Source organism: Ictidomys tridecemlineatus, chromosome 12, assembly GCF_052094955.1.
Source record: "Ictidomys tridecemlineatus isolate mIctTri1 chromosome 12, mIctTri1.hap1, whole genome shotgun sequence".
Lineage (NCBI taxonomy): Eukaryota > Metazoa > Chordata > Mammalia > Rodentia > Sciuridae > Ictidomys > Ictidomys tridecemlineatus.
The window spans coordinates 29,655,383-29,677,634 of record NC_135488.1 but is presented as its reverse complement, the minus strand read 5'-3'; the positions used below and the strand labels follow the sequence as shown (position 1 = coordinate 29,677,634).

Genomic DNA, 22,252 nt, shown 5'->3' with positions numbered 1-22,252 from the left:
GTTCTCTTTCCTCCTTCTTGCGTGTGGTTTATTCGTTTCTTAGAACTCCATTCTGAATTATCCGTGGTGTTGAGTGGTCTCTCTGGGTGGCTTCCTGGGTGCTTGCTGTAGGTGTCATTTTATACACCCAGCTAATCACAGTGACCACAGGCAGCGTTCTGGTTGGAGAGAGGCAGAGACTGTCCCTCTCTCTAATTCTCTTTGTCCTCATTCACTCACAACTGACTTGCACATTTCCTCTACATACACTGAAACCACATCATCCAGTCTTACAATTTTTGCTTTAACCATCAACTGAGAAATTAGTAGTATTTAATCAGATCTTTACTGTTCCCATTGATCTCCTTCCTGATGTTCCAAGATTGCTTCTTTATCTTGTCTCTTCTGTACAGAGAGTGTCCTTTAACCATCCCTTCAGGGTGACAGATTCTCTTAAACTAGCTTTATCTGAGTATCTGTCTCCCTTCCTTCCTAAAGGACCTTTCCACTAGATGTGGGACTCTGGATTGACAGTTCTTTTCATCTACCACTTAAACACCGTGGTGCCACCTCTTCCTGGCCTCTGGTTTCTGCCGAGACACCCACTGCCATCTGAGTCATTCCCCTGGCTTAACCTGGCTGTTTTTCTCTCTTGCTACCTTCAGTGTATTTTTTTTTTTTCCTGTTTACTTTAGAAGTGTGGTGTACCTGGCACAAATCCTTTTGGATCTCCCCTGTTTGGAATTTGCTCAGCTTCTTAAATCTGTCGGTTTCTGTCTTTGGCTGAAATTGGGGATTTTTCAGCCATTATTTCCTACAGTACCTTTTAAACTCCTCTCCTCTGGGACTCTGATGACACAAGTGTTAGATCTTCTGTTTTAGTCCTCTAGGCTTCTGAGGTTTCTACCTAAAGTGTCACTTCCTCTTCTAGTAAGCATATCTCAGATATTGAGTATTCACTCGATGTGGTTTATTACTGTCACAAGGGCACAAATGTGAATCTATTTTATCAGCTCCTTCATTGTTTTATTAATAAGTATTGGGACCATTGTTTTCACTGTTTGAAAAGTTAGATGCATACTATATTGGATGAAGAAAGAAACCCAGATCTTACAGAACTGCATGAAATAAAAAATGGAAGCCCCTCCTCTCCCTCTGCCCTGACCAATATAGCCACTGGTAATTATCTGGGACTAAGAGGGTGATGTTTCAAAGAACTTCCTACAGCCTGATCTGAAATCGGAAAATCTTTCAGGTCCTGAGCAACATTCACACTGTGAGGGCCACGTGGCAACCCAAAAAGCCCAAAACCTGGACCTTTCTCCCCAGGTAAGAAATGTGCTGAGTAGCAGAACAGGAAACACCCTGCTTTCCTCCTAGGCGACCAGCAGTTAAGACCTAAGAGGAGGCTGTGGAAGCATCACATTCAGCACAGAGCACATGGAGCCACATGTGAACCCTTAGATTCTTTACTGTTCTAGGAGAACTTTGATTAAAGTTATTTGTGTTTCTGACTCACCAAGGTTATAATTCCAATGAATCATCCTATTCATTGGATTTCAATTTTAGGAAATGCCCATTTGATGAAAAATGCAGACAAGAAGATAAAATTTAGGAAGTGAAGTGTTTTTCAGAAATGGAGTCTTACAACTGCACTAATGACAGTTGTGTTTTCCTCTGATGAAATGAAAGGTGCCGCCTAGGGAACCAGTACACTCTGGACTGTCAGAACTGGGATGAGGTTAAGGTTTCTACCACTGAGTCAGTCTCGCAGGGATGGATGCTAGTGAATCCAAGATGTCTCTCTGTTCTTTTAATAATACAAATTGTCTGTAGTTCACCTACTTCCACCCCCAGGTTTCATTACTTGAGTGTTTACTTCCCTCCCTCAACTAACTCCCTTTGTTACTGCACCCTAATTACCCTTCTCCTAATAAAGATCTTAACACAAATGGGGGTTCCTTGAGAGGGCACTGGCTGTGAGTGAGGCCCGCAGCTTGCTGGGTGCCGCAGGCATCCTTGCTTGACTACAGCACAATGCCTGAAAGTGAGCGTGGCCTCCTGACCTCCTGACCTCCCTGCCTCCAGGGAGACACACCACATATCTTTGGGTCTGTCATTTCACAGTTCTGTGATGCACAGCTGTGTGTCATGCTTTCTCAGGATATAAAGGTGAGCTTTGGGAGGAATAACAAAGTGCTTGTCACCTTCCTGAATGAACTGAGGTATCCGTTACGTGCCCACTTCTTCCTAGTGCATGAGGGTTTACTTGTATGTCAGTGGGGAAGAAACACAGGTGCAAATAATAAGAATGCTCTCTACTTAGGATGCTCTAGCCACGCACAGGCCCTTGGGTCCCTGGTTTATTCAATCCTTAGAGTGGCCCTGTGGGGCGGGCGCTATGGATTACTCTGATCAGGCAGGCTGTGAGGATATGGGTCTCCAAGCGCTTTGGGAAACACAGAGGAGAGGGAAGTTAATTCTAGCCCTTGAGCCTCAGGAGGTTTTGTAAAAGAAAACTAGACCTCAAAGACGGGGTAGGGTTTTATAGGCAAGAAGGGGGGGATGGATGCTGTGTAGGGAGAGGGGTGGGAGGAGCCCAAGGGGAGGGGGCCTGTTCCAGGCAGGCATCAGGAAAGCCCAGCAGACATGTGTGCCCAGCCACTCAATTCTGTTTAAAATGAACAGCGATTGGCATAAAAACCTTACAGCATATGCCAAGTGGGCCTTGAGCACCTTGGGGTGGTTTGCTGCACAGGTTGTATGTTAGCCCTGCTCGGAGAAAAGTAAGTGAAGAGAAAGGTGTTTCCCTCAACAAGGGAGCTGAGTGTGTTTACCAAGTCAGTGGTGTGGATGGGTCAGTCCGTCTGCTCTTAACTTTCCTTAAGAGACCTTTGTGGTAATGCAAAGGCACAAGCCTTGTGCCTTGGACGGGGCAGAACGCCCCTTCCCACTGTGCACTGTGGTCAGTAACCCATGTTTCTTTATCGTTCCAGGTCACTGGCTTCTTGCCATGCTTGCTCCATGGCGACTGTTTTATCAGGTCCAATTCTTCATCTCCAGACCTGGGAATATTATTTGAACTTGGAATTTCTTCGCAATGTATGTCAGACGCAAGATAAATGTCACTTTATAATATACCAGTTAAAAGGGAATTGGCAGGCCTTGTGCCATGGTTCAGGCCTGTGATTTCAGCGACTCAGGAGGCTGAGCAGGAAGATGGCAAGTTCAAAGCCAGCCTCAGCAACTTTGAGAGGACCTAAGCAACTTAGTGAGACCCTGTCTCTAAATAAAAAATTCAAAGGGATGGGGATGTGGCTCAGTGGTGAAGCACCCCTGGGATCAGTTCCCCCCCCCCCAAAAAAAAAAGGAGTGCTGGAGTGTGTGTGTCTGTGAGTGAAGTCCTGGAGGGTTTCCCTAGGTGGGATTTTCATCTCTGGTGGAACGAGCTGGCAGTGCTCATGATTCTTATGCAGTGCTGCTTTCTCAGTGGCATTTAAGATGAACAGGACCTGCTTACATGTGTAGCACCAGTGAACGCCAGAGCTCCTAAAGAATGGAAATTCAGAACAGAAGGGGTTTTCAGAAAGTGATCAGAAGCACCATGGCACTTCAACCCCAGGACCCAGTGCACCTGGCCCTGCAGTCAGCAATTCTTATTGAGAGACCTGGCCAAGTGGCGGTTCTGTGCAGGGAACACCAGAAGCATGGTGTCATGTGAACTGCTGGAGCCGAGGCGTGGCCATGCTAGCAGCCCTCCATCTCCCACCCCCTAGCAGCATCTGAATGCAGTATAGGAACCCGGCCCCTCGTAGCCCAGAGCCACCACAGGTACCCTGTGTACTGCATCATCCTGGGTTTCTTTAGGACAAGTAAACCCAGGGGAGTCGCAGATGAGTCAGAGCGAGGAGAGGAGCAGCCCGGAGCCAGGCCCAGTGGCCTCTGGCAGTGGACAGTGGGGCAGACTTCCAGGTGTCAAGGCCTTTGCATGCTGAATCCCCACAGTCCACTGCAGGGAGACAGAGCTTGCTGATTCAGGAGCACCCATGTGCCTCTGGGTGATGCCACAGGAAGTGCTCAGCTCCTGAGGCACCTGTTGGCACATCAACAGTTTCAGGGATTTTCAAGGGAAATTTTGACAAAAGGTGAGCATCACTTAAAGTGCCACCTCTGCTGTACCGTGGGACCCACCACGTTTCATTTGATTTTCTGGGGCAGAACTGCTTAGCCCTAAGCGGGGATACTGGCCTTGTTCCTTTCAGGGGCTTGCATGTGCTTATAATTTTGACTCGTTCAGATGTTGTTTCTCAGACTTGTTTTATTTCCCAGTCAACGGGTGAGAGAGGAGAGTTGAGTTGCGGCTGGGTGTTTCTCAGGCTCTTCGATGCCAGTGGCGTTCCAATACCAGCAAAGTAAGTGCTCTGCGAATTCCTAGCAGTTGTGTGATTTTGTAGAAGTTCTTTTTTTAGGATCAAGGAACTCAGGTTTGTTCTGTTGGCATGTCAACAGCTTTTGGGGCGAGGGCTTTTAATGTTGATTTTAGTGTTGTATAAAGTAGTGTATGAAAGCAACACACACACCCTCACCCAGAGAGGGAGAAGGACACATAGGACATGTTCTAGAATATGCTTGCACTGTCTGCCTGCTGGGACTGTTCCCTGAAGTACTGGCACATTCCACCATGCTGAAAACAGTGCAAAAGCTAAGTCCAGGGTCCCCAGGTCCTCTGTGAATCTGTGTAGGACATTGAAATTATAGCAGTTTTTTTAATATTTATTTTTTAGTTGTAGTTGGACACAGTACCTTTATTTATTTATTTTTATGTGGTACTGAGGACTGAACCCAGGGCCCCGCACTTGCTAGGCAAGTGCTCTACCTCAGCCCCGGCCCTCCTGTAAGCAAATTTAAACTTTAAAAGCACAGTGCAAGCTAGAAGCAAATATCCTCATGCATACCACAAAGTTGGAATGTTGTTAGCCCTAACGTAAAAAGAGCCCTTGAAAACTAATAAGTAAAAGATCATCTGAATTTGTATTTATTTATTTATTGGTTCCAGTGATTGAACCCAGGGGTGCTTAACCACTGAGCCACATCTCCAGTCCTTTTTATTTTTTATTTTGAGACAGAGTCTCGCTGAGTTAGTTAGGACCTCACTAAGTTACTGAGGCTGTCTTTGACTTGTGATCCATCTGCCTCAGCCTCCCAAGTCACTGGGATCATAGGCATGTGCCTCCTCACCCAGCTCATCTGAATTTTTAAATGGGGAAAATAAAGATCTAAGTCTAGGATATAAACAGGACATTCACAGAGGGCTACAGATGGACAAGCAGTAGGGAGGATGGTGATCAAGATTCTAAATTTGTCATTACGGAAACTCAGGGTGCTGGGTCCCACACTGCCTGTATAACAGGAGGTATGCGCCATAGTGTCCAAATTCCCCCCACCTTTAATCTGGGGAAATAATTCCTACCCCACAAGCTCCTGGTGAGGATTAACTTGGATAACATGCCCTGCACAGCCTCCTTACCACTGAACCCTAGTTTCTAATTTCATCCTAGCCGGAGCAGGAGGGGCGCCCCATTATCAGGAGTGAATACAGAAACTCAAGTTTCTTATGATTTTTTAAAAAATATGTTCAGGGTTTTCACTTATACTTAGAAGAAAAAAATAAGGAAACATCCAAAATTCCACCTTGGCAAAGTGAGGTCCCAGTTATTTCCTAGAAGGTGGAGCTCGGTCGATAGGGAAGCATTCTGATGTGTATTGTGAGGCACAGGGAGTCACAGGGTGGGTGACAGTCAGGGCAGGAGACTTACTGAAGTAGAGGGAAGGACAGAGGAATTTTTCACTTTTTACGTGTCCTGTCTATGCCATTCCAACATTTTTCTTAAATATTTATTTTCTAGTTATCGGTAGACACAATATTTTTATTTTTTATTTTATGTGGTGCTGAGGATCGAACCCAGTGCCTCACGCATTCTATGCAAAGTGTTCTACCTCCAAGCCACAACCCCAGCCCCCATTCCAACATTTTACAACGATCTATGTTACTGTTTTATTTTAAAAATCATATAAATTCATAATGGGTTAATTTCAAATATTGATTCAACACATTTAAAAACAGTAATTACTTGCTATTAACAAGTCATTCAAGTCAAAACATCTTTATTTTTATTTGTTTATTTTTATGTGGTGCTGAGGACCGAACCCAGTGCCTCACGTGTGCAAGGCAAGTGCTCTACCACTGAGCTACAGCCTCAGGCCCATCTTAATAACAGAAATCTTTCTCATTTTCATATAAGTACATTTCCTGTGTTGATGCTTGGGACAGAGTCTCTTTGCTGAGATGACACCCCATGGAAGGGTCAACACTGTCATTCTCATCCATCAATGAGACATAATTAGAATGAATACATTTGTGCTAAAAATGTTTCACTTCTGGTTCAGGTGTCTACGGAATGCCCGCCATGCGCAGCCATCATAGTATGTTATTCCTTCACAGGACTTACGAGCTCTTCTTGAATGGTGGCACTCCTTATGAAAAAGGTGTTGAAGTGGACCCTTCAGTGTCCAGAAGAGGTACTGCAGTGGTGCGCTGCCTTCTGTCAGCTTTCCGTCACTGTGACAACGTACCTGAGATAATCAACTTCAGAAGAAAGAGGTTTATTTTGCTTCACGGGTTTCCGTCCATGATTGCTTGGCCGTTTCTTTGAGCCTGTGACATCAAGGTGGGAGCACATGGCAGAGGAGGCCTGTTCATCTCATGGTTGCCAGGACTCAGAGGAAGGGTTGGGGTCCAGTATCTTCAACTGACCAGTGTCCTAGCCTCCTCCCATAAGGCCCCATCTCTTAAAGGTCCCACACCTTCTCCCTCAGTGCCACAGGCTGGTGACCAGGCCTTTAATTTGTGGGCCTTTGGGGAACACCTCAGATCCAAACCGTGGCACCTCCTTTTCCTTAAAGATGAAACAAATGGCAGAGGCTTCAGAGAAGGCAGCCGTATTCCAGTAAGCATGACAGTTTCTACTTGGATTCCCATGTTTTAAGATGTGCCATTTGGTGATGTGATCTTAGTCATTTTTATCTCAGTGATTGTTATTTTGGTAGCACATGTAAGACTATAATGTTGAAAATCGTGAGAAATGGGGCCCTGCGTTAGTTCTGTCGCTGAACGCTGAGCTGATGCTGTGGCAGGTACAGAGTGAGTGAAGCCGGCTTCCTCAGAGATGGCCCATTTCAGGGTCAGGGCGTGTAGGCATTGAAATCGTGACATGCATGCCACCTCACCCTCCAGGAAGATGGAGCACCCGTCAGTATGTCTGTTGGCCAGGGGACACCAGGGAAGGGAGTGGAGGGCAGCACAGATGGGCCCTCCCTCGGGAAGCTGTGGGCTGACGGCTGGAGCCCCCTCGCACGCCTCAGCCCTCCCGTCCTTGTGTGGTCCAGGACACCAACCCAGGCTGTTGCCCCAGTGGCAGGCTCTCTCCTCCTTGGAACAGGAAGGAGTTGGGGTTTGGGGTGTAGGTGCTTCTTCCTGGGGCCGCATGTGCCCTTCCCCCTTTCCCTGCGTGCTGCTGCGGCCATCTGCCCTAGTGGCCAGGGGTGCTGTAGGGAGGCCGCAGGTGTCTGTCACCGCCAGGTCTCTTCTGACAGCCGGAGGGATGTGGGCGCCTCCTGCCTGCTATAACCACCAGTTGTGCTGACCTGTCACTTAATAGTCTTAACAAATAGTCTTACCCGTTCCGAGCGCTGACAGCTGTGGGTCTGTTTCTGTTTGACAGCGCAAGGCAGTGTTTTCCAGCAGATGATGACCATGCGGAGGCAGCCTCAACTCCTGGTGAAACTGAGGTCTCTCACCCAAAGGTCATGGAGCATGCTCAGGTGCGTCCCGCTTCCCGGGCAGTGACCGCGGGGCACTCGGCCCCAGGTCGCATCTGCCTTGGGTCCCCCCTGCTTGGCTGTCTCTTGTCATTTACTTTTTACCTAATTAATTATTTTTGCCAAAGAGCAGAAGAGAAATAGAAAAATAATAAAGCTTAGCATCATTTACTCTTCTTTAACACTAAGCTCAAGTGACAGACTTGGTAATAAATCCTTCAGCTACTTTTGAACAAATGAGACTTACCAATGCCTGGGCCTATCTTCAGGGAAATCTTTTTTTACTTGTTCTTTTTGGTTTTATAGGACAGGAGAATGTATTTTGACATATCCTACATACATGGTGTGCGACTTCCCATTCTTGTGGTTGTACATAGTGTGGAGTTCCACTGGTCGTGGGTTCATATGTGAACACAGGAAAGTGACGTCCCACTCATTCTGCTGTCTTTCCTATTTCCAGCCCCTCTCCCTCCCCCTCACACTCTTTGTCTAATCCAATGAACTTTTCTTCTTCTCTCCCCTCCTCTTCCCTTATTGTGCGTTTGCATCTGCATATCAGAGAGAACATTTGGCCTTTGGTTTTTGGGGACTGACTAGCATATTTTACTTAGCATGATAATCTCCAGTTTCATCCATTTATTGGCAAATGCTAGTTTCCTTCTTCTTTAGGCTAAGTAATGCTCTCTTGTGTGTATAGATACCACATTTTCTTCATCCATTCATCTGTTGAAGGGCACCTAGGTTGGTTCTGTAGCTTGGCTACTGTGAATTGAGCTGCTATAAACACTGATGTGGCCAAGTTACTACAGTATGAACTTTTTTTTTTTATGTTAGGTTTATTTAGGTTTGACTTGCATGCAGTAAAATTTATGATTTGGGGGTTGCAGTTTCTGGAGTTTTGACAAATGTACCGATCACGTGACAATCACCACAATCCAAAGAATATTCCCTTTGCTCTCAAAGGTTCTTTTGTGTCCCTCTGTTGTCAGCTCCCAGCTCTGGACTTGGGGAAGCACTCCTCAGTTTTTTTCCCCAGCACTTTAGCCTTTCCCAGATGCCGTAGGTGGATTCATGTGGCCTGCGGCCTGCAGCCTCTGAGTCTGGCGTCTTGGACCATCATACATCTGAGGCTCGTCCACGCTGTTGCCTTTGTTAGTGATTTGTTCCTGTTCATTCTGTATGGTAACTGCTGCATTTGATGGACATGCCACCATGTGTTTATCATCCTCTAGTTGGTGGTCATTTGGGTTTTTCTAGGTTTGGGTAACTATAAATAAACCTGCTCTAAATATTTGCATACACGTTTCTGCGTGTGTGGACGTGAGGCTCCCTACATCTCAAGTAGGACTGCCTAGCAGAGGGTTTGTTGTTACATCTGGTGTTGGTCTGGCTGCTTCCCTGAACGCCTGTGCCATTGACCCTCTCCCCCTCTCTGTGCACGGGTTTCAGTGATTCCGTGTTCTTGGCAGCATATGATATGATTTTTCTGTTTAGACCAGTTTAAAAAGGGAACAGCAGTTTCTCACCATGGTTTCATTTGCCTTTTCCTGGGGAGATCCCAGAGCTTCCAGTTCTCACTGGATCCCCTGTAGTCATGTAACCTTCTCTCAGGGTTTCAGTGGCTGCCTCTTTAAAATGGGGATAATAGCAATGTCAATTCCCTCCAGCTCTAATGAGGTTTAATTGAAAGCAAGTATATAAAACACTTAGTCCATATTTATAGTCCGTGGCTATAGGGAAACACAATGGTGTTGGCTATAATTGTCTATATCATAATTATTTTATATCCAAATAAATGTCAGTGCACATCAGGTAGATACATGCTGCCATTTCCTGAAATTTGTTCAAATGAAGAGGATTGAGGAATTTAAAACAGATGTTAACCGATTGGAGGGATGAGAGGGCCTTCCTCCAGGTCACACAGGGGACAGGAGACGGTGAGCCTGATGCAGGTTGGGGAGCAGCAGGGGAAGCAGACTGAGTGGTGGCTTCGCCCCTGGGTCAGGGCCTTGCTTTAAATATCCCCTGTTCCTTCTCCAGAGCTGACAGGTGCTTGTCATCACACACGGGTGTTGAGTCTTTCAGTAACTGTTAATAACGTGCTCCTGGGGATTAATCTCTCCTTACCTGCCCCGCCTCTTTTTTCTTTCCTGGATGTTCGTGGCCCTTTTTTGGCAAATCTTTTCTCAGAAAAATTGTGTTTTTTTCCCAGTGTGAGGAGAAGCAGCACAGTAGCGGTCTTTGTCAGGGGCCAGCCGGACCCATGGGGCCTAGTTCTCCCTCTTGCTGCTGCTGCCAGCCGCTCCTCCGGGAGCCCAGGGCACCCCCGCAGCCCTGTCAGCACAGCGCTTCCGGCAGTTTCTGTGGCTCCAGATACTAGCTTTTAAGTCCCTTCACCATCTCAAGGTCAGGTTTGACTGTGGTGCAGGGGGTGGATGAAACTAGGAGCACTCTTCTGTGTGTTGGCTTACTAAGAAGGGCCCTGGGTCCTTGTCCCCAACCTCAGGGACTGAGGCTCTCGCTTGAGTGTAGTGCACACGGGCACCCAGACCTTTGGTATCAGAGCATGCCTCTCAGGCGCCCTGCTGCTGCCGCCCCTGCCCCTTACCCAGACTTGGGCTGTCCTGGCATTGCCTCTGCACATGGCGGGATCCTGCCGTGTGCGTCCCTGGTGATGCTAAGGGTGGGTTTGGGCACCCTGCTGTTGTGACCCAGGGACAGGCTGGCTCACCGACAGCAGGCCATGGCAGTGAAACCAGAGGCCCTAGGCCTTTCCAAAGCCGTGGACCATGGGCTGCGGTGTACATAGGTCAAGGTCAGGGGCCAGATGTGAACTTTAGGATGTTGCTGCCCTGCCTGAGCACCTGGAGGGGCAAAGGCAGGACTGACCCAACTGGGCATCCTCGCCACCCATCCTGCTACCTACAGAGAGAAGGGAGCGAGTGTGGCACCTGCAGGCCTCTCCTCTCTTTCCAAGGAGCATCCACCTCCAGCCCCACCTGCCCTGCCTACCAGCTCCACCTTGGCTCAGCCATGTCTCTGCTCCCAGGAGACACGAGGGGTCTTTCCAGGACGCCAGCGAGCACAGAACAGTGGAGCAGCAGCGCCAAGAGCAGGAAGCCCAGTATTTGTCTCAGAGCCCTTTGTCCCCTAGGGCCCTAGCTGCCCCAGCCCACAGCCTTACATGAGTGTAGCCTGTGGGTGTCAAGAGACCTTGAAAATGCGGATGAAGCTGGGCAGACCCCTGCTCCCTGGAGAGAGCTCCAGGGTCCTGCACAGGGGCCCAGAAGACTGTTCAGCGAGCTGGCTGGGCTGGGACAGGCTAGGGGGCGCTGTCATCGTGGCAGGGAGCACACAGGTGTCTCGGGCTCCCCAAGGCTTGGCTTTCTGACTCTGGAGCTGTTTCAGATCTAACTTAGTGCTCTATATTGTTTAGCCTTCTCTCAGGGTTAAATAGGAATTACCTCTCTCGTTCTGGAGCTCTTGTACAAAGGGTTCAATTTGCAGTGATCAGGTTCTCAGCCCCTTAGGGGAGGGGAAGCTCCGAATTTTAACTCTGAGTTCTGAGCACCAAGAAGCGCTGGCCTGTAGAAGGAAGCTACGTGCACGTGTGTGTGGCGGTGCTAGAAATGGACTTCCCTTTGCCTTTTTGATGCATTCTTTTTTCTTTTTTTAATTTTTATTGTTGGTTGTTCAAAACATTACATAGTTCTTGATATATCATATTTCACACTTTGATTCAAGTGGGTTATGAACTCCCATTTTTACCCCGTATACAGATTGCAGAATCACATCAGTTACACTTCCATTGATTTACATATTGCCATACTCGTGTCTGTTGTATTCTGCTGCCTTTCCTATCCTCTACTATCCCCCCTCCCCTCCCCTCCCCTCCCCTCTTCTCTCTCTACCCCCTCTACTGTAATTCATTTCTCCCCCTTGTATTATTTTTCCCTTTCCCCTCACTTCCTCTTGTATGTAATTTTGTATAACCCTGAGGGTCTCCTTCCATTTCCATGCAATTTCCCTTCTCTCTCCCTTTCCCTCCCACCTCTCATCCCTGTTTAATGTTAATCTTCTTCTCATGCTCTTTGTCCCTACTCTGTTCTTAGTTACTCTCCTTGATGCATTCTTTTCCTCTCTTTTAATGCTGTTATATTATTGCTAAAAATAAATAGGATATGGCCTACCTGAGGCCCATTCACCCCAATCACAGCACCTCTGCCACCAGAGACTGCTGGTCCCCGTGTGAGGTCAAGAGGATATGTTCTTACTACTTCAACTCAGCTAACCTTTGGTGACACAGAACTTTCTGGCCATCTTAGGTTTGGAAAAGTCAGGAGGTTTCTCTAAAGGAATTTAAAAAACAAAAAAAAAAAAGGTAAGCAGCATTGCCTCATGGAGTGGGAAGGTGCCAGAAGGAAAGGCGTGCCCACTGTGGGAGTGCCCAGCCTGCCAGACAGATGAACAGGGAGGTGGGCAGCAAACAGCAAAGGAGGGGGTGAGAAGGAAGGAAGGAAGGAGGGCTCAGCCTTCCCCTGCGCAGCACAGCGACCACTGTTACTCAGCAGCAGCTGGAACACAGGCCATGGGGGCCTGGGGCAGAACAGCCTCTGGAGTCGCAGCATGACTGCTGGGTGCACATGGGGCACTGAGGCTGCCAGTCTTCAGCTCCTAGGTCAGGAGTAGACATGGGAACCTGAGTGGCTTCAAAGAGGGCTGAGGCTGCTCCCGCCTGGAAGTGGGGGAAACTGGCCTGCACCATGCCTTGATGCTTCTGGACAGTGGGCAAGGTGCTGCTCCAGTTCCCAGGAAGCTCAGGAACGGGGATCCCCTCGCTCAGGCCAGCCCAGGGTCACGATCACCGTTTCCTTCCAGCCAGCTGGAAGCCTGAATGTGGCCCCTAGGATAATTGTTCTAAAACTCTGGAGTTAATTAAGATAGAGGATTAATTTATAAAATTAAGATTTCTTTTATAACTTCTGAGTGTAAAAGTGAGTCTCTTATAGGAAAGCATATAGTTGGATCTCGTTTTTGCAGCCACAGGCCTCACTCCTAGGAAGCTGGGGACAGGTGAGGACTCTAGTTAGTTGCTGTCCCGCCTTAGCTCACCAGCTGAGGTGACAGCTCCTCTGGCAGGGCTCCAAGGGCCCCACCTTCCCCAGGGAGACGGGGGCGGGGCCTATGCCAGGGCGGGAACTTGGAGCCTGGTCCCCCACAGCTCAGTGTGGGAGGAGCCCGGAAGTAGTGCCCTGGAGGCGGGGCTGCAGCTCCGGGTGTGGTGGGTCCAGCTCCTGGGATCCAGGAGCGGAGAAGGTGAGCTGGCCAGGAGCGGCCAAGTCTAGACGCCCACAGGAGGTTGGGACCCCAGGAGGACTCTGACGCCGCCCTGGAACCTCGGCCCCGGGTTGCCTGTCCCCTGGAGCCCAGGGCGGTCCCCACAGCGCCCACCGCCCGACCTCGCTGTCCTGGTTCTCACCTAAGGGCTTTCCTCAGCGGAGCTGCTGGTCACAGCTGGTGGGTTTTGATTTGCAGGGTCCTGTTCAGGATGCGGTGGCCTCAGCAGTGTGGCCTGCGCCTTGGACCTCAGAGGAGAAGAGGTGGCCTGATCCATCCGCAGGCCCCCTGGAGAGGGGAGGGCCAATGGAGGAGCCCAGTGTGACCTGGGGGCAGGAGGCAGGTTAAAAGACAGACCTGCCCAGGTATTTCAGGTCTCACTGACTCTGTGTCCTTTTGTTTTCCTGTCGCACCTGTGGATTTTGTTTTAAGTCCTCGCTTTAAAAACCCTCTCCTGTTCCTTCTGTGTACCTGACCCATCATTTTAAACCATGTTCCAAGGTCACTTTTTGGTGTATGTGTGGTTCTGGGGATTGAACCCAGGTCCTTGAGCCTGTTAGGCAAGTGACCTACCTGAGCTACACCCTCAGAGACCCCTGTAAACTTTTTCCCCTCTGCCACGGGGTCAAGTTGCCAAGGCTGACCTCGAAGGTTCCTCTTCCTCAGCCTCCCTGGTGGCTGGCATGACAGGCATGCACCTGGGACTGTCACTCTAGCCTGTGATGGGAACTCATGTGCATCTGTCCAGGGCTAGGCATGGTTCTGCAGAGCTGTGCTCCAGGCTCCCTGCAGGGCTGTGGAGGCTTCTGCTGCCCAGCAGCCCTGGTGCCATGGCCAGGGCTCCTCCCACCCTGGGGCAGGCAGCTGCCCATTGCTGTAGGCTGACCTTATTTTCTTATGGCACCCTTACATACCCTGGAGTATGTTGGATTGTTTGTCCATTACGAGTCTAACAGGTCCTCTAGAACCTTCAAATAATTAGTAAAATTCCTAAAGAGTAAGTGAGCATGCAGAGAAATTGGGCTAATGGGAAGAATGATGTTGGATGATATTTTCATGACTTGAATATATTATCCAACATGAAGTTACATTTTATTACTTACAAAATAATAAAATAATGAAGCAATACCATGGGCTGAGCCAAAATAAATCCTCAGGATCTTAGGCATTCTGTAATAAATTTGCATCATTTGAAGTATAGAGTTGATCATCTCTGGGTAATGAAATGGAAGTAAAGGTATCAAAGCCAATGATCATCTGTTTCCAATTTTCTGTGATTTGCTTCAAGTGATAAAGTGGTGATATTTATTAATAATGGATCAAATAGGTTCATAATTGTTTTAGATAACAATTAGATGCCTTTACACTTTAGGCTATATGGGCACATTTGAGAACGGTTCCAGCCATTCTCTCATCCTTTGGGTCATTCCCCTCAGATGTCCTGTGAGACATTTTCTATGTGAGGCTTTAAGAGGAAGAAGAGAATATTCTGTAAAGAAAGCCTTGTGATCTGTGCATTATAAAATTAAATGGGTTCATTCAGAAATCAGAATTTCTATTGAAAGCTATTTGCATGAGCCAAATAAAACCTATTTCTAGGCGTCCTGGTGAAGACAAGGTTTTATCTTTATATGTCTCATTGTTTCTGCCTTGCGACCAGCTCGAGCTTCATGAAAGAAGGTTCAGTTCATAAGAAATTGCTAGTGAGTTTTAAATTAAAGACACAAGACTCTCATTACCTTTCACACAGCTCTGAGACGGCTTCTTCTAGCTCCCACTTCTAGCCACCTAATGTGGTGGCGAGGTTTACACAAGAGACTAGGGAGAGAGGGAGAGCATGCAGGGAGTAAGCTTTTATTGGGGAATAAAAAATTCAAGGGAAAATCCCATCCAGTGAACGTTAAGGGGGGCAGCATCCCAAGGTCAAGGGCAACGATTGGGTCTTCAGGTCAGTGGCCAGGCACGCCTCTGCATGGACAAGCCCTCGGACCTGGGAAAGGGTGGGGAATGGCTCTGACACAACTATGTTTGAGCGCCTCTCACCCAGCCAGGGAAGTAAGTCAAATCACGTGCGAGGATGGCCTCCCACAATTGTCTGGTTTTTTTTTTTCTTGTTGTTGTTAAAATGAAATTCATAAGTTGGCAGACCATTTTTTCAGATGTGTAACTAGATGCCATTTAAATTACCCACCTTTAAATGGTAGACATTTTGTACATGAACACTGCCTGTCTGCACCTTTTTTAACAACCAGTCTGGGCTCAGGAGCCCAAATACCATTGTTAGCTGGAACATGTTCTTCAATTTGGCCTACTTGCCAGTATCCCCTGAGGTCATCTGTTCAATGAGCTTCCTTACTCCTGCTCCCTCACTGGCTTTCATAGAAACCACATACTGTCTATGAATCAGGGACACCAATCCCACAACATTGTGTTCTTTGAGCATCCAAAGTCCCACTTTTCACTTCACCATGCCTGACATAAGCAGTAATATTTATCAGCAAATGTGAGGTTTTCAAAGATCCAATTCTATGTGCTCCTTTCTCAAAGAGCATTAGGCAGGGCTATAGCATACATAAATATTAAGTAAAGGCCATAGTTTTAAAATGTCATCCATTGAATAGTTGACACATGTCTGAGATACTTTTTATTTTGGAGGAAGTATTTTTTAATAGGGAATTCCAACAGCTACGTAATAGTGAAATGAGAAATCTTGCATCCATTTTATTCTTTGTTTCTTATGATTTTTATCAGTAAGGATAAGATACTTTCTTGTTCCAATGCAGATGTTGCCCACTTCTGTAAATGGATGTGGGGTGTCACCTGCTACTTGCATGTCTGCATGTTGTGCTTGACACTAATATCGTACTTGGTAGGTGGCAGAAAGTCAATACTGAAGTTAAGGTCTTGTGTTGTAGCAGCAGAGCTGAAGATCCTTGGTGTGCCACCTTCTGCAACCCATGCTGCTCTGTTCGAGTCCTTTAATGACTTCCTGGTGATGAGCATCATGGTCTCCTGGTCTTTGAGAATGGCCAAGCATTGCTCTGTGAATGTGGAAGATGGGCGTGTGGAAGGCTCCAGGGAGGATGGATCATTGAACATGTACTCTAATCCATATGCCTCTTTAATGACCTGTTTTTCTTCTTGGGTTTTAAGGGAGACAGTGCCCTCAGACACTTCTGTGCAGCTGGGAATGCAGGCTTCTGCTTCACCTTGAAGGAAGCATTAATGATTCATTTCCAGAAGACATCAGAAGAGAGAAGTGAGCCTCTGGTATCATGCAGGTTCCTTGCATTGCCCATGGGCTAGAAGGGAGAAGAGTTGCTTCATGAGATTTGATCCCCTTTTTCCTGAAGAGTTTCACACAGAGGTGAGTCCCCAGCATGTTTAGACACCATTTCAGACCCCTTTGTTGACGGAAATGAATCGCACCCCCTGATGATGTGGAAGAGCTAAAGATGTGTTTGCTATGAATTTTCTATTTCATTTCTCAGGGCCTGAGTCAAGCCAGCCATTGTGCTGTCAGCGCATGAGCTGCTGGTCAAATGTGAAGAAGTGGTCTTGCTTTATGAAAATACCACCCTGATTCAGTGAGCCAGAGGCAGCCTGCAGTCCCTGTTTTCCTATAAAGGCAGATTGCTGTGGATGGCCTCTGGCCTCGTCATGCAGCCCTGCTCAGAGTAGGGGATTGAGGGTCCAGGCAGATCCCTAGTTCCTTTTGACCTTTATTGCCATTGGGCCACCCCAGGGTCCTTGGACTCTACCTGGTCTTCTGGCCTGGGTCAGGGGATGTGAGGTTTGGAATCCCCCTCTGTGGCAGGATCCCAGGTCCCCCAGCCACTTGAGGGCAGCACATCCTTCCCTAATTGTGTTAGAGGGGGAGGATTCTCCCACCCATCCTCATCCATGCTCATCCCACATTTTGTCGCTTGACACCTGAGGACCTTTATTCATTGACTTAGTGGTTAGTGATGATGGTTACTAAGACTAAATGACTCTTTCAAGTCACATCACGTGCATGGTAGGGCTAGAGCATGGATCTTCCCAATTGATTTCATGGGACTCTCTCATGGAAACTGTGACTGCTTCCTAAACACACACTCTACATTTGCAGTGTCAAAATTCTTGGCACTGCCTCCTTGGCAAGTGTATCTTCTCTTCTATGTGGGAATTTCACAGATATTTTCCTTTGGTTTGTGGAGGTCATGCAGAAGGGATTTCATTTGAAATAGCCCCAACAAGAAATACCAGTTGTCTTTTTCACACATGGATGTGTGTAGTGAACACCTCTCTCTGTGTGCTTGCATGAGTTGCTCCTTTGAATTTGTTGAAGAATGGTTGGCTGGGGAACAAGGTAACGAGAGATGGATATCAATGGTTGTCAAGTATTCTGAAGTGAAGAATGTATTGAGGATGTCAAGGCTTTTCTAGCCAGTTCCTATGGCTCAGTCAGGGATCAGTCAGAGGATTCTGTCTGGTAGACTCTTTGGGACAGATGTCAAAGTGGCCTGGTCTTACCCTGTCCAGGACTAAATGCTGAGCTTGAGTGGGAGCTTCTTGTCATTTCAAGCATTTCCATGAGTCTGTCCTCTGTTCTCTTGTATCCATGTGGTTTCTAAGAGGAAAGCGGAACAAAAATTGAAAGTATGGTGATTGATTATTTATACCAATGTTATTTCAATCAACTTTGTATAATACGAAATTAACTTTCTCCTAGTAAGATTTCATATGTGAGGAAATAATGAAAATATTGGGGTTAGGGGATGAGAATATGCAAATCAAACATTTTTGAGCACCAAGACCCGTTTTTTGTTTTTGTTTTTGTGTTTTTAACTTAAATAATAAAGTGCCAGAGGACCATACCTGCCATTCAGCCTCAACAACCTCCAGGTCCAGCTTCCAGGCGGCCCATTTCACCAGGGTGTGTGGGACCACACTGTCCTGGGATGAGAGAGCAGTACCCATGGATGTTGTCATCTCACAGAGTAGATATTGCCAGAGACAGTAGGGAGCTAGTGGCACATGAGGAAGGGAAGAGCTCTCAGGATGGGAAGAGGGGGCCGCTTTGAGACTCACTGGGTATGGCACGAGGCTGCTGGGTGTGGTGTTGGCCTGGGCCCACTGAGTGGGGCAGATCCGTGGTCTGTGTCCCTGTACCCTCCTCTGTAGCCTGTGTTGGCAGCAGATCAGGGAATTGGGATCAGAAGTGCTCCCAGTAACACAGGCACCAGCCCCCAGAGTGTGTGCCTCGCCGTTTCCCCACCTGGCCTGACTTGGTGCTTGTCTTGCCTCAGGGCTGAGACCCTACAGTCTCTGATGAGGGTGTCTGTGGTCCAGATCCAACCTGCATGGCCAACAACTCAGACCTTCAGCTGGGTCCTAGGCTGCTGCAACCAAACTCTGTCAACTGGGTGGCCGACAACAGAGGATGTGTCTTCCGTTGAGCTCCAGAGGCTCATCACAGTAGGTGTTGGGCTGTCCCAGTTCCATAACCCCTCCCAAGTTTCAAGGGGACTGTCCCCCCAACTCTCCCAGCCCTTCCCACTCTCCTACTGCTGCCCACGATCTGTGGTTCCCATATGGGCATCCCCTCCTGACTCCATCCTCACTTAGGCTGTATCCCCAAGTCTCCCTGGTCTCTGGGTCCAGACTCTCCTCTTCCTACAAGAATATCAGAAATTGGATTTGGTCCCAGTTGATGCCGTGTTCCATCATGTGAGCTCTTAGCTTCATCACTGTGCAAAGACTCTTTTTCCACACAAGTTCGCACGACTTTTGGCTGGCTAAGAATTTTTCAGGGGACACTTTTCTAATGAGTACACTTTTCTTCCTTCAGATCTCCCCCCAGTGAGCATTCCTCGCACCCTTGTCCTAGTTCCTTTATGGCAGGTTCCCTCCTTATGGCTGAGAGGACCTAGTGACCCCTGGATTCACACATTCTCCTTAATCACCAACACACTGCAGAATTCTCTATGGGACTGCGGTGTTTTGCATTGGAACCCACCCCCTGACCTCTAAAAGTGGTCTAGACAATTGGGTTGGCTCCCTCCCTCCTGAACCTCTTTGATGTCCTTTAAAGTAAGTTATTCTTTTGGATTCCTTCCACAGTAGGCAAGTCCTTGGATCCCCTGCTAGAAAGTCTTCCAGCCTGAAGGTCAGATGTGTCCAGATGTTGAATTGAAGGATATCAGCTCCTAGAAGCCCTCATCCTGGCTGCAGTGTTTCCTCCCCTCAATGCAAAGCAAGAAAGTGCAGTTGGCCCTGCACCCATTCTTCTGCATCCATGATCCCCACCAGCTGGAAATCCAAACTATTAGGAAAGGAGTTGTGTCTCTCTGGACAGATACTTCTCTCCTCATTGTTTCCTGGATCTTACAGTGTTACAGAGAATCACACTGCCCTTTCATTGTATTAGGTGTCAGAAGTCATCTGGAGATAATGGAAGTGCTACAGGAAGAAGATATGCAGGGTTTAAATGCAAATACTCGGGCACTTTTGTAAGAGACTTGAGCCTGTGTGGACTGGTGTTTTGGGCTGACTTTGAACAAATCTCCCTTGGATTTCTTGTAACATTTCTGGTTTCTGGGCTTGGGAGTGTTCAGGACTTGTGTGTGAGTCAGCCTCATGGGGATGTGATGGGGGGCAGTCGGAGCTGTTGTGCAGAACCTCAGTGATGGCTTGTAAGGCCACCTGCAACACTGCAAGCAGCAGACGAGAAGGGAGCCCGCTCCCCATGTGTTCAGCTTAACTCTTGTCTTATCCAAAATCATGACTTGTGAAATGTTGCAGAAATGGACTCATGCCAAAAGTTGGGATGTTCTGGGGAGCATGGGCTGTCATTCTATTCTGTCTCTGCATTATAAAGTGTTAGTGGGTGGGAACTTGAAGACGTGCTTAGGCCATGGATTCTCCTTCCCTGGGAAAGGGCTTCTCAAATCAGCCCTTGTCCCTCTTTCACCTGCTTGCCCAGGAGGACACAACAAGAACGTTCTTACAAGTTGGCCCCCGGTCTTGGTCTTCCAGCCTCCCAAGTTTGAGAAATAAAATCTGTGCTATGAATTACCCAGTGCCAATACAACACAAACTATGCTAAGATAAGTCAATCAGCAGTCTCCCAAGTGTTTACATTGTGGTAATTGACACCAAACATCCGTTTTGTAATTAAACCATTTTGGAGTACACAGTTGAGTGGCATTAAGCATGTTCATGTTGGTGTATAGGCGTCACCACCATGCATCTCCAGAACTCATGTGGACATACTCTTGCCATCAATGCTGAATTCTAGTGCCCTTGAGGCCTAGGAAAAGAACATGGTATTTACTTTTTATGAACCTGATAATTGAGAATCTGAGATAAGTGAAATCCTACAAAATTTGCCTTTCTCTGGACACGATCATTTTCAAGAAATGCAGATCACCCTCACTCGTGGGCATACCAGGTCCACTGCTAACTCTGCGGGTGTTTCAATTGCACTCTCAGTGACAGTGGTGACTGTGTGCACATGACCTGTGTGTCCAGCTCAGATCTCAGGATCTAGGGTCTTTGGTTCCACGCAGCCTATAGGTTGCCTGCTCCTCCAGATCTCTGATGGACTATAAATAGAAGCAATGCCTGGATACTCCTGGGATCTCAGTAGGCTCAGCCTGTGTGCTGAGAATTGTTGTGACCTCCTAATTAATGGGCCCCCAGAATCCCAGAGAAAAGGTCAAATCCAGAGCCAGTTGAACTTCAGTGTCTCTGAGAGAACTTTTGGGGTGGGGGGCCTGGATACATTGATGTGATGACTCTGATGCAGAGTCACGTGCTTCGAATCCAGGTAGAGGTGCTCAGGAGCAGCCTGGGCTGGCACGTGCGTTCCCCACCTCCACACCTGTGGAACATCTTGGGGCTCTGAGAAGCACAGCAGCCTGACCACGTGAGGGCATCTGCTGTCTCTGCATATAGTGAGCTGGGTTTTCGTCACATCTCTCAACAATTCCACATAACACCAGCTCTGAACCCAGAGTCCTGGGCACTTAGTTGAGGCTCCATCAGCTCCCACCTCTCTACCTGACAGAGCCCTCCTGGCTCCCTCTGCACTCATTACATTGAAGATGAAAACCTGGAGGGTGGGACTTCCCGTCATCCAGAAGTTCGCAAACACATTCCACTGTGGCATTTGTTCCTGGAACCCAAATGGTTGGGGGTCCACAAGCACCCTGGCATCCATGTGTGGGAACCATGGTAGTATAATCAAGAAACAGGAAGGAGAGGGGTTGGACTGATCAGTACAGATGGCAGGGCATAGTACAGAGTGGAATGGAGAGTTCTCACCCGGGGTGATTGTTGTGATGTGCACAAATGCTCTGCTGGTGCTGGGGTGCCCGCATGGTTTCTGGGGTCTTGAAAGGCTACAGATGCCCACAGAGTGTTCTCAGATGCACAGTGGGAGGCCCGTTGCAATATATACATGTGGAAGAAGTAGGAGACCCCCTTAGTGTGGAGGTGCCATCTAGAAGGCAGCCTCACTTCTCTGAAAAACTTGATTGGAAAAAAAGGGTCCGTACCTGTGCCCAAAGGGCCATATATGCTCCTGGAAGTTGGTGGTGGAAATAGTTCTCCATCCATTAATCACTCCCTCACTCACTAATGTCCTTGTGTCCTTGAGAAAGGCTCTCCCTTTCCTGGTTTTCCTGAATAGAAATCCTCTTGCCTCTTGGGTGAATAGGGTTATGGGTTGTGCAGAGGGTGGTGGTTTACTGAGCATCTTAGAGACTGTCCTTTATGGAGTCTAATGATCCCAACTGGGGAATGAGGCCAGGGTCCTAACTGTGGTTAGTGTGAGGACACCATGGGTTCAGAGAGGGAAAGAAGGACAAGGGAAACTCAGATGTCCCTTCATGGCCCCTGGAGTTAGAGGACTTACCCCTTTGCACCTGGGATCAGGAGACCTCATTTTTTCGAGGACACGCACACTCGGACGTTAATCTTGAGTGTGGGTTCCTTTCTGGGGTCCAGGGCTGTTGTTAGCCACCAGGAATGACAGTGCTCTCCATGCTGATTGGAGCCATTTTTGCCAGGA

General features: G+C 47.9%; 1 pseudogene across 1 annotated transcript in view; it reads left to right on the top strand.

Moving 5' to 3' along the window:
• Positions 1-20,374, top strand: part of LOC144369150 (mitotic checkpoint serine/threonine-protein kinase BUB1-like) — a 79,514-nt pseudogene extending 59,140 nt beyond the window's left edge. Inside the window, exons 24-32 of the transcript XR_013428624.1 lie at positions 1,235-1,308; positions 2,976-3,081; positions 4,309-4,391; positions 6,482-6,640; positions 7,761-7,860; positions 12,183-12,238; positions 13,393-16,561; positions 18,486-18,654; positions 19,300-20,374. The product of XR_013428624.1 is annotated as a mitotic checkpoint serine/threonine-protein kinase BUB1-like (transcript). The remainder of the gene's footprint in view (positions 1-1,234; positions 1,309-2,975; positions 3,082-4,308; positions 4,392-6,481; positions 6,641-7,760; positions 7,861-12,182; positions 12,239-13,392; positions 16,562-18,485; positions 18,655-19,299) is intronic.
• The last annotated feature ends 1,878 nt before the right edge of the window (positions 20,375-22,252 follow it).